Here is an 18,216-nt window from a genome sequence, read left to right as displayed (position 1 = left end):
TGTGAGTAAGGTGATTCACCCTAACCAGTTTGGATTTCAAGAAGGAAAAAACACAGAAGACGCTATTCGTTATTAGTAAAAACTTTAACTGAAAATTTTAGTAATAATAAAAAATCTATTGCAATTTTTATTGACTTGAAAAAAGCATTCGATACTGTCCCACACACCAAACTGTTGGAAAAGCTCAATAGAATTGGAATTCGAGGTTTGCCCCTGAAACTTTTTACAAGCTACCTTGAAGGTCGCTCTCAAATATTATCAATTGAAAATAAATCCAGTACTGAAAATCTTTTAGATTACGGCTTACCGCAGGGGACTGTACTCTCACCAATTTTATTCATACTATACATTAATGACCTCCTGAATCTCGACTTGCAAAATGGTCAAACAATCTCATCTGCCGACGACACCACTTTAGTTTTTTCGGGTGATAACTGGGAGAGTACTAAAATATCAGCTGAGAAGGGTATTTCCAGGGTCAAGAACTGGCTTGACTATCATACCCTGACTCTGAATCATAAAAAATCTTCATTCATGACCTTCACACCAAATGCTGCTACTCAACCTGTAAACCGAATAAACTTGAAAATCCATAATATCAAATGTAATAAAATAGGTTTGAATGATTGTGACTGTCCTAAACTAGAGGACTCTAAAATCGTTAAATACCTGGGAATAATTGTTGACCGTCATCTGAGATGGGATTCCCAGATCCAATCTCTATGTCACAAGGTCAAGTATCTAACAAATAAATTTTACAAAATGAGCCAGTTGAAAATGCAACAAATTACTAGAATGGCCTACTTTGCTTACGCACAATCTGTGTTGCAATATGGAATTAGGGTATGGGGGAGTACTGCTGAATGTCATATAAACAAGATCTTCAATGTTCAAAAACATATAATAAAAGTGGCACTAAGCAAACCAAGGCTGTATCCTACTAGAATTCTCTTCCAGGAATCTAACATACTTACAATCAAACAACTCTACCTGAAAAATTTAATTTCATATTTATTAAAAAACAAAAATCTTTTCAATACCCGAATTACTCCATATAACACGCGCCAAACTTACAGGAGATCTGACTTACCTGAAACTAATCTAACAGTATGTAGAATGCAATTTCCGTATAGATGTGACAAACTAGTAAATATTATACCACAAGACTTCATATCAGACAATCAAAATTGCTATAAGAGAAAAGAAATCTTATCATGGATCAAAACATCACCTGACGTTTTCAGTAATCAAAGGCAGTAGCTTATAACAAATTCTAAATTTACGTTTCTCCACTCACCTCTTCTCATCACCAGTTGACTTGTGCATTCACTGTGCTTCTTCTCTTTCTCAGGTTTTCCCTCTTATATTGTAAAAAAAAAACTGTTCTTCATTTCACTCTGTATTTCAAATTTATTTTACCATTAGGCTATTCTTAGTCATTTATTATATTCTATTTTATAAATATTTTTTCTTTTCTACGTTTTTCAATCTTTATATTCTCTTACTCATGCTCGCGAACAGACGAAAGTCTTGCGAGCTACACATTCTTTTGTACTCTTTATTTATTTTGTATTTTTGTGTATTTAAACTATGTAAAATGTGCAAAGAATGAATAAATTGAATTGAATTGAATATTCAAACAATCAACATTTTATAACAAATTAGAATACAGTATCTTAACTTCGAATTACACTTTGAAGTGTTGTAGTTCCAATTAAAATTGGTTATTACAAGTAATATGCGATTAAAACAAAATTTTGAATAGGTATCATTCAATTCTACATTAATCTAACATACTTCAGTACTTGTCAGAGGTCATAGTATGATCTTTAGAAAGAAGGTTTTCTTTAATGGGGTTGAGCTTCTCCTTAGTTTGAGGGCATTCTGATAATATCAGTTCTTCTATGAATCATATTATCAAGAACAAACTTTAATGTGGGATCATTTAAATTGAAGTGGGGGTGATTCATCGAAATTCCTTCCACTCCTAATTGGCTGATAGGATTCTAAACGTAAGGATGGTTTCAATCCCAACGATTGAATTACTGATATCGTTATGTGAAAGGTGAATATAACGTCAAATATGATAGAATTGTTATTTCATTAATAATATACAAGTAGCCTGATCATAGTCTTAGGATTTCAGTGATCTACTCTCTAATGGAATCTAGTGATGACTTAGTGAGATGTTTTCAAAGGGAATCTCAAGTTAAGAGACTACTGGTTGTTCTCACCAGGTAGCCTCACCACCTAGACACTGACAGAAGCTGCAACAAAAAGATTGGAGGCGTAAGAGATGTGGCTGTATAGGAGAATTTTGGGGGTTTCATGAATGGATCGTGTGACTAATGCTGGAATTCTTAGAATAATGAGTAAAGAAAGAGGATTGCTAAAAGCGAGAAAGTTGCAATACTTGAGGCATATTATGGGAAACCCACACCGTTATGATCTCCCAAATTGCATATTGCAAAGGATAGTATGGAAAGGAGAGGGGTCGACAGAAGAAGATTTTCATGACCACCATGAACACCGCGGAATTGTACCGTGCAGCTGTGGATAGGGTGAAACTAGACACCATGGTAGCCAACGTCTGGAAGCGGACAGGCACATTAAGAAGAAGCCTACATCCCTACAATAATGCAGTACTTGATAACTCAGTCTCTCCTTTTTGGTAAGTTCGAGTGAAATATTAATAATGGGCTAGGAAAATGCTGGCGCTTTGTCACAAACACAACTCCAACTATGTACTGGACCACTCCGAGGCACAATGAGCTTCAAAGAACCACGGCTTACATAGATGTCACTGAAGACCCAGGGACCACAATCCACAGGGAAATACTATAATACGTAATTAATATATCTTTGCCTGTGAACTGAAAAGCAGGATGAGGCTCCTTTCAGAATATCTGATGAAAGAGATGTGAGGTGATCCTTACTGCTTTGGGGCGAGCAGCGGCAACTCCCGCGGTCTGAATAATTGATAACTCAACTTTATATCGTCTTATTGTCAGTCGACTTTGCTGCACCGCTACAATGCAATTTTCAGTCCTTTGTTCAACCATCTGTTTGAAGACACAAATAAAATAACAATGCTGGTTCTCTGTATTGGCTCACTGGGGTAGGGGTTTATCTTATACGTTAAACATGACAGAGTTATTTCTGAAAAATAACTGATTACAGTCAAACCTTTCTATAACGAACCTCCACTTGACGAAATCCTCTACACAACGAATTTTTACCTGGTCCAATGACATTTTAAAGTTTTGGCTGCTTATTTACCTCTATATAACGAATCTCGGACCCCTCAACAACAAAGTTTTCTCTTGACTTCGAGAAACAAAGTGTAGAAAGCAGACGGTCATTTTCAAGGAATTGTTTAGTTTCAGCAGAAAGGTCAATAGACTAAAAATAATGGCAATTCAGGATTCAGGTAGGAAGAAGATAGGATGGTAGACAGTCAATAGAGGGAGAAAAATCTGTCAGATCAAGAAATTCTAGAGGCTTTCAAAATTATCAGGTAAGGATTAGAACTGAAAAATAGTGTACCAGACATGTCCGACTGTTTGAATAGATGTGAGTCGTTTATTGAACACGATGTTTCATTCAAATGCAAAATTCAACCGAAAATTACTCACTTTTTCAAATATAAAACATAAAAAATAGGAAGGTTGAGTTATTATAGTATTTATAGTGAAGTTATTGACAAAATTACCGTGTTTTGCATCTAATAGTAGTGTAAAAAGTTGAAAAATATTGCTACATAGTACATACTATGATTAAACTCTACTAATAGTACAAATCAAGCTTTCTGGAAATAAATTGGTGAGTTTACTTACTTATTACATTCTATAAATATTTAAAAAACATGTTTTTCTTTAAACAGCATTAATTCTCAAATTTCCATATTAATATTGTCCTAATAGGTACCCTACCTACGTTCGCGATATGTCATTTATTTACCGCCGTGATACGATTATTATAAGATCCATAGGATCGTGGCAGTTTTCTTGACAGAACCTCTCAATAACGAATACCTCTGTGCAGCGAATTTTTTCTCGGGATAATCGACTGCTTTATACAGAGGTTCGACTGTATTTTTTTCCATTTGAACCGAATGTGATTTTGAATCACCTAACAAAATTATTTTCAATCTTGTGTTTATAGTAGATTACTATTGAAGGGAATGAACACCTTGAAAAATAATATAATAATAGTATATTATTCATATACTTGAAGTTACGAAACAAAGCATTATATCACGTAAATAGAATAATAAATTAGTATAGGCCTATACAAATATAAAAGCGAAATGGGATCAAAAATTTGTTTAATATTCTTTCTTCTGTTTGCTTCTCCGATGGTTATTTTGATTGAAATACATGTAAAATATTTCATAAAGGAGAGACCCACGTAAATATCAACTGCCATCTGTAGTAAAATGTCCCGGCCACAGGAAAATGACAATATTGCATGAATGAACTGGTAAGATCAACTTGGACGCATTGGAAAGCGAGTTGATTTGAAACTGATGAGATAAAATGCATCATAAAATAAGTTTTATGCTTTCACCTAGAACCCAGGCAAAACCTATCATAAAACCTATTTTAATCCATTTTAACTTGATAATATCAAATTTACTCCCCTGGGCCATGCGTCCAACCTAGACCTAAGCAACATTGCCAGCTTGGTGGGCAAAGCATTCTACTAGTGATGCTGTGACAACACACTAAGAATAAATAATATTGCTATTTTGAAAGTAGCAAACTTGAAAACAATGTTACAGTTGTCAGAAAACATTGGGAGTAAAGCGGGTGACGCACTAAGCAAGTTGGAGCCAGTTAGTGGAGGAAAGTGGTGGAGGGGAGTTGGTGGTCGTGCAAGTAATTGAGCAAGTAACTGAGAAGGGAAGGAAGGAAGAAACAGACAGGACAAGGAGTGAGGAAGGAAGGAAGGGTGAGAGGAAGGAAAGGGGTAGCCAAGAGCAGCCGGCAGTTGTGATTCAGTTTGTCTCTCACCTGGTTCATCTCTTCCTCCTCCTCCTCCTCCTCCTCCTCTTCCTCCTCATCATCATCTTCATCATCCATCCATCATCCCTTGTTTAATAACACCCGCACAGCCCCGGGACATAACCCACCTACCTAGCTACCTATCTGGTGGATGATAACAACCCTTCTCGCCTCTTATTACATTAATGCACCCTGCAGCCTGCAGCTAAGGTTTCGCGTAAGCTCCACTGCCACGACAACACAGCAACCATGTCTCACTGTAACATATCGCCACGGCTCATTGATCCTGACAACTCAACCAACTCTCTCATACTCGTTCTCTCTTCATTTGCTGTCTCTCTCAGACTTTCTTTTTCTATCTGTATGTGTCTTTCTCAAAAATCACTTTTTCTCTTAAAGCATTTTCTCTATTTTTCGTCTTTTATATATACACAGAAACAGGACTAGGACGACAGAAACAGTTCGTCAGTGCTTCAACCAAAGTTGTTACGCTCAGTTCCGTTTTCCATTAAAATAAGAAGTTTTGTCTGCCGAATTCATTGTGAATTTTCACTTCAGAGCCAAAAGGATTATTTTTGTAATCTGAGCATACTTCATTGAAATATACCATCTAACACTGCAAAGCTGCTCTAGGGATAAATTGAATACAAGTTGAAAAACAAATTATTTTACAATCTTTTAATCCTCCAGAATCCATTGTAGTATTGTCTCTAATCATTGTATTTTTTCTTAATCTGAAACTCAACTATTTCTTTTTTGAAATACTTCTGTATGGAAAATCTGAAATTACCTATCAGCTTACAAATTCAAGCTTCTGATTGATAATAAAAGGTTTCACCCTCTCTTCGAGAAGCGAGTAACCAAGAAGCTAGTAATCAAGGCTGTAAATAACTTGGTGCAAATGTATTGAGTAATTCGCCAGAACTGCCGTGATCAATAATAATCCTCTCTCATCTGCTATACTCTTAACCCCACTCATCTGCAGAGTACTATTGTTTCGTGAGTTGGAGAAAGCATCAGCAGCAGAAAAATTGCAAGTGCCGATTGCAATGGCAGAAAACAATCGTTGCCACATTAATCAGAAGGAGGCCTCGAATCTACCCTTCCAACTCGACAATGAACGGAGGCGCTTTCAACAATTTCGAGTTCACCCTTCAAGGACGGTTGACTGCCTAAGTTTGAATTGTGATGCTGGGGGCGAGAACTGATGCGGAGTTACTCACCTTAGTTGTGACTAAGTAAAACTTCCATTCCAGTTCCTGCACAAACGTTGATCATACTCTAAGAAACAAGTATAACATATTATTCTTCAATGTTAATTGGAATGATCAACATTAAAAATTCTGATTTTTTTCTCAAATTCTAATCCATCTGAAGTCTTCAAAAATGGAATACAAGCGCATTTCAACTAATTAAAGTTGATAAAGGTATCTAATTAAAGGCAATTAAGGTTGAAAAAAATCGATGCTTCAATTTATCTATTTATCAATGATCTGTGAATCTGGGAATATGCTCAATTTGACCTCTTTTCGATTTGGAAACGAAAATGATTATCACTACTGAAAAGTATAAATGTGCAGGGTAATTTCATCTATTTATTTATTCATTTATTACAGAACAAAAAAAAGACCACAGGCATTAAGCCCAAAACAGTCTTCACTACCATTTACAATCGAATAAAGTAAGTTAATTTATTAAGTTATTTTGATGAAATCTTTTTATAATTTGTTGTTAATCGAACGCTGTTTATGAATGTTTCAGGTTGAAGTTTTCCATCAAACATGATGTGATCATGACTCTGGCTTCCCATCACTTAAATATACAGTATTTCAATAAATCGGTCAAGAAAGCCAAAACCGTGCAAGAAATCATCAAGCATAGCTTTAGTTCTTGGGATTGTTGATTAAATTTATATTCAACGAATACTTGCTCTTCTGGAGTGTTTTTTTACTTTCCTTGCCCTATTACCATAGGTAAGGAAAGTATTGCTTTCCAAAAAATTTAAGGTACCCCAATTTCATGTTTTCTATACGTTTCAAGGTCCCCTGAGTCCAAAAACATGATTTGTGGGTGGGCGTGTGTGTGTGTGTGTGTGTGTGTGTGGTGTGTGTGTGTGTGTGTGTGTGTGTGTGTGTGTGTGTGTGTGTGTGTGGTGTGTGTGTGTGTGTGTGTGTGTGTGTGTGTGTTTTAAACTTAAGGTCCTTATACCATGAGGATCCGACAAAGAGAAATTCAATAAAATTCAATTCAAAATGGCGGATAATGGCTTAAAAACCATGTTTTTCACGGTTTTCTAGAAAACGGCTCCAACGATTTTCTTCAAATTTATACAGTACCCTAGATAGCTATTTATAAGCCCTATCAACTGACATGAGTCTCATTTCTGGGAAAATTGCAGGAGCTCCGTAATATTCCTGAGAAAAATGAATTTTGTTGAATTTCTATCACGATTTTCTCAAAAATGACTTGACCGATTTTTTTCAAATTTATACCCTGTATAGTTATATATCAGCTCTATCAACTGGCATGAGTCCCCTCCCTGAGAAATCAACAGGGGGTCCACCCCATCCTTGAGAAATTTACTTTGTAACCTCCTTCTCGTGCGTGAGGTAGGTAGGTAGAGCAGTTTATTCAAAAAAACACATGTCGATATTTTATTTGTAGAACAGCTGTTTTGACAAATTTCAAAAAATCCTCAAATTTCATAATTCAAACAAAGGAAAATGTACTCTGAACACAATCACAATAGTATAATCGTAGTTTTAATTATGTAGCCGCCAATCGGCATAATGTTATTCCCTAAATTATCCTCGTTAATGAGGCTTATAAATCAATGAGCAAGGAAAGTTGTGTGAGTGCACCAAATACGATTTTTCAAGACAGATTTTATTCAATCATAACCTGCTTATTCCTGTATTATTTTGTACAATCTTGCCTATTTTTGCTCATTTGAGCAACTGGTTCTTCATCTACTTCTTCAAAATGAAACCAATTATTCTAAATCATGTTTCATAGAATCAAGCATGTAATTTTTTACCATAGTATCTGTGGTAACAACACATTAGTCGATGCTCCAGTTTCACCAAACCCGCACATGAAAAAATGCAAAATGGATAAAATCATTCCCTCTTGCCCCCATCCTCCGAGATGATTCTTTCTTAGTCTGAAACAGTTATGACTCTCCCTCACTCTCTTTCTCTCTATTAAAGTATCTGTCCCTCTGCCGCAAGCCTCCTCCTTGGAGACATCATAGTCAGCCAGTGCTCTTATCGCCAGAGCAGCTGAAGTTTCAGAGCTTTCATAATGCGTGTTCATAAAACGCGCCTCTTGAATACTTCATAGCAGACTGCTGAGGCACCAGATGGAGCGAGACCCAGCTTGTACACTCACTCAGATTATCGCACTTGGTAACTCGATATATTTGGCTGGTTTGCATGGTATAGTGGAGGAGCATTTGGCTATCGTGCAAAGAGTGTTGCAAGTTGAACAAAGAAAGCGGAAGATTTTAAGGATAGGATTAGTAAGCTCAATGTGAAGAAGAACACAATACATGCAGTAGGAAAGTGGGGCAAAACCGAACTCGAAAGCTTTGAAAAATTCAGTTGCATATTGTGAAACAATAAACATGATTATGAAAAGTATGTTTATTAGTGAACAAAAGCTGAAGTTTTTTTGTTATCCTTTCATATTTTCACTGTATGATTTTTTTCAAAGCTGGCAAAGTGATAACCGACTCACTTGTTATTCAAATGAGAAAAGTTTTTATCACACTTTTGAATGAAAGCTACAAGAACATTTTTTTCAATGAAAAAATGTTAAACGTAGGCACACAAATCACATTTAAAGTCTTCGTCCTCCTCTGCATATTTCGAACAGGCTTCGTTAGCCCATCCCTTGCAGGTTCTGCATTGGATCCAACCTTCGTTGGCTTTTCAGTGCGAATAAATGTCATTGCAGAATGAATAAAACAGCTGTGCTAATAGTGAATAGAAGTTGTGTTTCTTTTCTGGCTTAACATTTTGTAAAATTACTCAAAAATTTCCAATTTGTGTAGTTAGTATATCAGTTCAAAGTTTTGTTCCTCAGTTCAAATATTTGAGTGAAATATTTTTGTTGTTAATTAGTTTTAAAATATCGAAATTTAAAATTTTTACTTTAGTCATTAGTTTTGAAGTGTAAATTGGACTTTTTGAAGTGAAAAGTGAAATCTAACCTCCTTTTTTGAGACTTTCATTTGTAAAAATTTGGGAGAAGACAGTTTTGGGCTATGCCTGTTGTCTTCTCCCAATCATATTTTAATTATGATTAGTGATTGTGAATAAAATAAAATAAATATGCAGAGGCTTTTTCTGCCTCATCTTCTTCTGAGCTTGAATCGGAAACCTCATCAGTTTTCTTCTTTTATTTTAAGATTCAAGGTTTTTGTTTGGGTTGTGGATTCCGGTAACTGAGGTTTGGGATTTTGTTTTGAATTGTTTTCAGTGTCATCCAAGGACAGCTTTCTCCTTACTGTTTTTTTAATTTCTACTGAATCTTGCTTCACTTGTTTTTCTTTCTTTTCTCTTCCATCATTTTGTTATGCATTTATTTTTTTCTCTCGTTCTTTTTTCAGTGGGGCATAACCGACCCTGGTCAATTTTGCCCCACGGTACCACAATTCTAATAAAATGAATCTTCTACTTTCTACAAGTCAACAGATGGTCTTTCACTTCATGATAAAATTAAAGTTTGAAACAAAATGATTCAAGAGGTTTTTTTACCGTGTTCGTTCTTGACGCCTTGGTGAATGAGAAACAGCCAAACTTCTTCCGAAAATTGGTGAAAAATCCAGTGAAAAATTGAAAAATTTTCTACACCAAAAGACGAACGCGTATCTTTGGCGCATCGAGTTACATTGGACTGTAATGGCTGTTGCACGCCAGTGCTGATTATACACACTTGTCAGTAGTGCCAACCAGGAGAAATCACGAGGGTCGTTTTGACCTGCCTAGTCGGTTTTGCCCCACTCTCCCCTAGAGATTAACATGAAATTGAAAGTAAAATATCCAGTAAATATAAGAATACTTGCTGACACACTCAATGGCAAAGGTTAAAATTGTATTTCCATCAGTTGCATGATACCATAGCATCACGATATTCTTATGCTATTTTTTTAATTGATACCAATTAAAATCTAGATTTTATCAATTCTACTTCTCTAATAAATATTGTAACTTAATTTTTTCATTCTTCACACTTGTCACTTGTGTAATTAGCTCCTATCCATTATCTCGCACTTCTTACACAAATTTGATGTAAAATAATTTTTCTACGTGATTGTGCTCAAAAATGGATTATTTTTCTTTGCATTAATGCAAACAAGTATAACAGTAACAGTATCAATAACACGGGCAACTTTAATATCAAATAAATTCGTCAGTAAATAGCTCTGATTTACATGGGATACAAAAACATTTTAATATTCTCTCTTATCAGTAGAGTCAATCTGAATTTATACTATACAAATTACTAGTATAACTGCCCATACTCAAAACATGGTACGGTATTCATGCATTGATCAGTGAAGCGCAATCCAAGTTCAGTAATATTAATTAATCACTGGTTTGGACAGAGAATCCATAACTGTCCATATGCAGCCTCAACACCTTGTCTGACAACAAGTTAGTTAACCAGGGTCTAATTTGACCAGGTGTTGCCCATTCTGGCAGATCTAACCCTCCACAGGCGTCCAGATGGACTCTGCTTACAACAGTTTATTGCATTATTCGACCACCTTCATTATATACCTTGTCAGGAGGTGATTTACCACCACCCTCCTGCTATTATTCCTCATATTATCACCAGTCATCGTTCCAATTCCAATTATATTAGCCTCTAGTCATAGACATAGCCAGACTTTTAGTCAGACTAGATTATCTGCTTAGTGGGAGATACACATTTTGCGAAGTTTGTTTCTCGAATGCAATATGACATTTTTTGTTTTTGTTTTGTCCTAAAGATATCTCATAATATACAGTACATTTTTATTCATTTTTTTGTCACTATTCTGGAACATAATTCGAATATATTCCCAAATACAATTGATGTTTTAATAAGAATCTTAAATACATTCATAATACTTGTTTCTCTAAATGACAAAAGATATTGGTAACATTACCTATGGTGAAACGGCTGTTGCCTTTATCAACATGATTATTCATAAAAGAAAGAGTTAGTACTGTTGGTATATACCATTAATTGTAATTGAATTCTGTAATTCTGTAGTGGTAAGTTATTTTTTGAGGCGCTTGGAATTTTGGAGACCTGGAAATTATATTATTATAATATAAAATTATTTGAATAACGGAACAGTAAAAAACTATGTTTAGTTAATTGCTGTCAATTATGCATTGTCCTTAACAAATGAAGGACTACACTTTGCAATGAATGAAAGCCATTTTTTCTGTATTTGAAAAGGTGATGTCATGAAACCATAACAGTTCGAATCATACTGCATAATATAAATTGTTCAGAAGAACACGGGGTGACACTCTGAATACTCTTTCAGTCATACAAGTTTAATGAATTTCAGATGAGAGAAATATACCAGAAATCAATCAGCTCTACAAACGCTCATGCCTTTTGGTCCCAATCACGTACAAATCAGAGCAGATCAACGATCCGAACACATTTGCGTCTGTTCTGGCAATTTCAACGATTGGCTGCTCAACCCGAGCAGCAGTTGAGTGAACGATTGAAAACATTGACAAGCATACAGGGCGCGCATGAGACAGGCGCACGCGTGTTTTTGTTTCATTAACTGCTTCCGAATAATCTTCACAATCTGCGTGAGGCTGTTTTCATTGAGCAGATTTGCTAATTGAGTAGGAACAACTCATGCCTGGCCTGGCACCGGCACAGCAGCACACATGACCGGATTAACATCTGGTTAAAAGTGCCGGCGTCCGGTCCATGGATTAAGTGCTCCACACATAATAGGAGTGCATGACACCGCAAGCTCAATCCGAAGAACATTGTGCCAATCATTCTTGTGATTAAAAATGAAAGACAAATTGCTATCTGTTTACTTTCAATCTTCGTGAGTTGATCTCAAACAAAACAGACTGTTGAAAAATTATTTGCAACGTGTGCGATGTTCTTGTGCATGGGTGGAGTTTCATTTTTCTCTTGTACTCCCGTATTGGAAGTTTAATAGATAGAGGAAGAATTCAAAAATTAATTTGATATCTCCATCACTGATGTCTCGATGATATTGAATGTAACTTACTTCCTATTGATGGTGTAATTTATATTTGAAGATTGTTCTTGTACTTTGCTTGCATTCCTACATATGAGGGATGAACAGTTTATTCCAACATTATTCATACCGTATTTTGGAAACTTTGTAGCAATTCACTAAATTGTTTGATAGGGCGGTCGTCCGTTTCGTGATGTTGTGCTATGAGGTTGGCATCCTCCCACTATATTATATGAGGTTGACTCTCATATAATGTATCAACTGGGGGTGGGTAGTGTGTGAGTGTGAGGTAGGTACTTGGTTGAATGGTAGTTTTGAATCTGGGAGTTTATTTTAAATTGTGGTTGAAGAAAATTAAGGAAAAGTCTTCTTGAGAAGGAAATGTTAATTGTTTTTCCCGTATTGTGAATGGATGATTGAAAAATGAATATAAAGAATATGATCGAGTAGAATTACAATTCCAAAATTATTAGATATTACATTATATGGAAAGTTTATTTTCACATGACAGTGTATTTAAGCCAACTTCAAGAACGTCATAATATAACTTTTATACCTTTCACACATTCAAATCTATACATATATGTCCAAGTTATCTATATCATAAGTACACCCAATAATTTACTGTTATTAGTATGTTTTTTCGAGTAATTCCCGTTCGTGTAATCGGAAACAATGTAAAAGGCGGAAACACGACATAACTGAGATCATTAAATAATATCGGCCTACCTTCCGCATTAGCGACACGTGTTTGGCTGAAAATCAATGTAGCCGAGCACTGATTACGGCTGGCATAATAATAGGGTTCTGAAAAAATGACTAAAATGAAACGGGTTGTGATGAGCACCAGACATGAACAGCGGATGACCGGATATCGGCGTGGGTTTGGCCTACCAGCCAACGCAGATTACCAGATAAAAGCCCAGGAGGCGTGTCAACCACCGCACAATCAATGCGTGTTGCGTTCCTGAGAAAAACTTTGAATTATTGTCTGACAGGTGCCACAGGTATCACGGCCAACATTAAAATGAATGCGCATGTTTCAGAGTGTCATTGTAGTGGAGGAGAAAAGTATGGATCTGGATAAAAAAGAAGTATTGATTGTTAGGATCATAATTATAAAAATAAATGTGGATTTTCAAGCCCAAGTATTATATGAATACGGTAGGCTAATATAGTCAATAATATCAATTATTTGATTTGAATCCTCTGGTCTGGATCTCTAGAACCTTGTTGACTGTTATTAAAACTTTCATTATGATGAACATTGACAGCCAAGAAGTCTAATTGAGGAGATTGATAATTGCTGCTATTCAATATTGTTAATATTAGTATCATAATCTTTAAATATTTTATCACTTTTATGCCGAATTCTAAATTTGGAGTAGTGAAAACGATCACTTACCAATTCACTCACCATGTGGAGCGCTTTGAACATTCTGTTTTCAACACTAAAGTCACTTTCATCAGTTGTATTTGGAACTCGCTCCTCACCTCACTCACAGGCATTTGCCCATATGAGGAGGCTTCTTCACATTTAATGTTGTATATATTTTATATTATATTTTTTAGAAGAAGAAAATAAATCAATTTCAATTATTGCATTTTGTAGGTTGTTAGCAGCGGAAGTGGCCGAATGATTTAAATTCTTAGGTTTCTTGAGAAGGAGGTTGAAGAGATTTTGGAATTTTTGGAGCATTCCTGCAAATCAAGAATGTTTTTTGGGTTTGCTTTCAAGTGTTTGTAAATCACAAACTGTCTTAGGGGGCACAGTTCGAGTTCTTTGCTGTTTATGTGTGATATTCTAACACATTTTGTTGGATGTGAAATTGAAGATTAATATTATCATAATTGAATTATCAATGAATAATCAACTGGTAGCTAGAAAAAGTGAAACGTGGATACAGTATTTAAATTTACATTAGTTGTGAAGTTGGTTTTCTGAGAAAAATATTTATCAATAGATTATACCAGTTTACTATTCTGATTGGTACGTCAGTTTGTTGCATCGGGAAATTTGATTCAATTGTAACTTCAATCAATAATTGATCAAATTTGTGTATAGTGGATGATTGATCTGATATCATACGGTAGAATGGGACATGAAAGACGAATCTGCAACTACAATGATTTACTTATTAAATTTTAATTTTGACACATTGTTATAAACGTCGGGGAGAAGCCACATCTAGCTATATTCTCATGCTAGATGAGAAGGTACTAACTAATCTGCAGAAGAATGCAATATACAAAGAGAATAAAACTTTAATTTTGTATAGAACTACATTAGTTTGGGTCCGTATCACAGAGACAAGTTCTCACAGAGACAAGTAGTGTTTTTGAACGATATTAGTGTCACAGAGACAAGTTTCATAGGAACAAGTAGTTTTATAAATGGCAGTCTCACAGGAACAAGTTCCCACAGAGACAAGTTGAGTCTCACAGAGACAAGGTGAGTCTCACAGAGACAAGGTGAGTCTCACAGAGACAAGGTCTGTTTCACTGGAACAAGTAGTGTCAGTGGAACAAGAAGAGGGGTAGAGTCCCATTCGAACAAGTGTAGTGTCACAGAGACAAGGTCAGTCTCACAGGAACAAGGTTGGTGTGGTGTGTTGCCTACACATGAAGATGAAGGCATTCCATTTGCTCTAATAAATGGGATGTCATCTGTTTTTTAATATATATACATATATATTATGGTGACATGAATAGAATAGAATGACTGCCTTTATTTTTCTTAGAAAGCGAAGTTAGGGCGCAGTCGACCCTCTCTTACACTCAACTCTCTATCAAGTATTATAACAATACGAAAAATAAATACAAATAATATGATTAAAAACAAACAATAGTTAAGTTATCTACTTATTAAAATAATAACAAATTTTAAATTATTGAAAAGAAAGAGAGAAAAATGACATTGAAAATAATACATAACAATGCTGAATGATAGTATTTTCTGATACTTCATCACTTTAGTAAAAAATAAGACACTACAGAATACAATACAGTAGGCCTACATAGCAACTGAAGTGTTTCCTATACATTTCATTTCCTACTTATTATCACTATGTAAATCTCGAAGTGGATAAGTAAATATTACATTATGATTTATTAAATAGTAAAATAGAATCTTCCTTCAATCAACAAACAACGTCACAAACAACGCTCCTTCAATCCACGTGACATACATATATAAATATATAATTTACATATGTTAATAATGTGGTGACATCATTTGAAGCCAGCTTTAAACGTTTCTCCTGTGGAGAAAAAATGATGAATTTAGTAGACTTTTTAGTGGATCCTAGACATTCAGATTCAAATCTATACATAACAATTGATTCCCCTTTTCATCCAGGATATTTGTGGTTTCTTAAAATTTCGATTTATTGACCGAGCGAAATGAGTTCTAAGATTCAAGTCGACGGCTTTGCATTTCTCTTTATGATATGTTCCGCAATTACGGCGAAACGCAGCAATAGATTACCATGAAATTTGACAGGTATATTTCTTTTTAAATTGTGCCTCGACGTATATACAAGGTTTTTTGAAAATTTTGCATTTTAAGGTTAATACAATAGGTAAAGTCTCCTTCGAACGCCAATATTACAGTAAAAATCAGAATAGAATCATCCATAATAATTCAGCTGTTGAGTGGATTTTTAATTGCATGCAATAACGCATGCAATTAATATATCAATGTAACTTAGTAAAAATCAGCTGTCGTGTTGACTATTCATTGCATGCAATGACACATGCAATTAATAACGGAAAGAAAACATAGTATTTTCTCTCGACCTTTATCTGCTTTCAACTCGGTCTGACCTGTTGAAGGAGATTAGATTTTGATGTTAGCATATTTTTGATACACTAACCCCAACAGCCATTAGCCGTTTTCACACCGACATCTTGCCGACACAACATACAAACAGGATTTACTCTTATGGACAGTATGAGACGAGGCTGTGTTTTATAACTGCGCGAGGTCTACTGTTCATAGAACAGGATTAAAATGTTGTTTTACCAAAATCATCAAATATTTAATAATTCGATACAATGATACATGTAGAAATGTGAAGCTGACTTGCACCGAGGTAGAATCAATTTAATTTTAAATAATTTGAAATATATTTAAAGTTGTTAGGCTTCATTAATTCATTGAACACCTATTTTATCATTATGTGTTACCAGAACCTATTAGAATTATGTAGATTGCCTTTAATGAATAAATTGAGTTCCATGTAAATGTATTATTTCCACCAAACTCCAAAATAACTATTTCAATGTGACTTTTAATTGTTCAGTCAATATAAAATAATTTTGATTCTGCAGTAACTTATACATAAGTGATATCAATGTAAGAAAGAACAGATTATATACTTCTACATGAATGTAACAATATTGGAAAGATGTTATCCAACGGTATTTGAATACACCCCTGACTGTTACTGTATGGGAGTACCACCAGTAATTTATAAGTTTTCAATTCGTCAAAAGAGTGGTTATAGATAAAATAGTGTACTCAACGGTTATAATCTTCTCCTATCTATATTTTTCTCCTTATTATTGTTCATCTTCTTCCTGCCGCCAAAGTGCAGTACTTTATACCTGGCAATAGAATTTTTAGAAATAGAAGCATTTGGTTAACTTTGGTTTTACGCTTCAGTGAACATAGTCTATGAGCAGGGTAGTTCTACCTGGACACCACCGATGACAAATTGACCGGGCTTTCCAGAAGTACCTAACGGGAAACATTTGCTTTGTTTCATGGAAGCAAGGCATTGTAATACTGAATGAGTATTTATAGTTCTATAAAGCAAGGCCTTTTGGTTCTAATACCCGAGACGTCAGTCTGCAGATTGTTGTTATGGAATGCAGAAAACTTCTTTCACCAACCTTAGACAATAAATGCTGTTTCAAAAGATTGAAAAGATAGCATGACGCTTCCAAAATCTATGGATATGGTTATGTACTATATATATATATATATATATATATATATATATATATATATATATATATATATATATATATATCTGTGAGTGTAGCGTAAGGGACCACTACCTCCGTAAACACGAGGTAGTACGATGTTTACGGAGGTAGTGAAGGGACACACTATTATTCCTCACCCACCATATAGCATATAATATATCGAACTCTGTCACTCCCACTCAACCACATCACTCTCTTACACATACCCTTTCCTTCGGGCTCACTCTCTCTCACTCTCTCTCTCTCTCTCTCTCTCTCTCTCTCTCACATGATAATGAATTAAAACGCAGATTTCTGTCTTTGACACTAATATCATGCTTTAGTTAGATCAATAATGTTTCAATTGCCATCTAAATCTAGGTGAACTATTTGTAACACATAACTAATAATTAAAACCACCCTAAATAAACCTTGATTAGTCCCAACCGATATGGTTTACAGTAACTTTAAGGACATGACAATAAGACAATAATTGTGGGTTGGAAACGTAATTTTGAATATTTATTATAATAAAATATAATCCCATTTTTCTGGTGCTCCAAACTCGTTATTTAATAATAAACCTACAGTTTAAGAGCCATCACTGATAAATATGTCACTTAGTATAAATACAGAAGAACAAAAATCATAAACCTTATTCGGGACACTTTCTCATTAATTCTTAATTCTCGTATAGCCTATGTGTGTGATAAACGAAATTTGAATTTGAAATCACAACAATTTTTGAAAAACATACAGTTTTGAATTACGTGCTTATTCTACGAAAATTGAAACCCCTTTCTTAGCTGGCGTCTAGGAATAAGAAATATATTGACCGATAAATACAAACAATTTGGATGTAGATTAGGCGAATTGGCCTTGTCTAAAGGATTCATCTTATAGTCTGTTATACAATAAATGAGCAATTCAATTCATAACATCTAGTAGTCAGTCATCTTATGAATAGTGTTATCATTCATCAAATCAGTCTTATCAAGTCAT

Source organism: Nilaparvata lugens, chromosome 2 (genome assembly GCF_014356525.2).
Source record: "Nilaparvata lugens isolate BPH chromosome 2, ASM1435652v1, whole genome shotgun sequence".
NCBI classification, from domain to species: domain Eukaryota; kingdom Metazoa; phylum Arthropoda; class Insecta; order Hemiptera; family Delphacidae; genus Nilaparvata; species Nilaparvata lugens.
Note: the sequence above shows the minus strand (reverse complement) of the source record.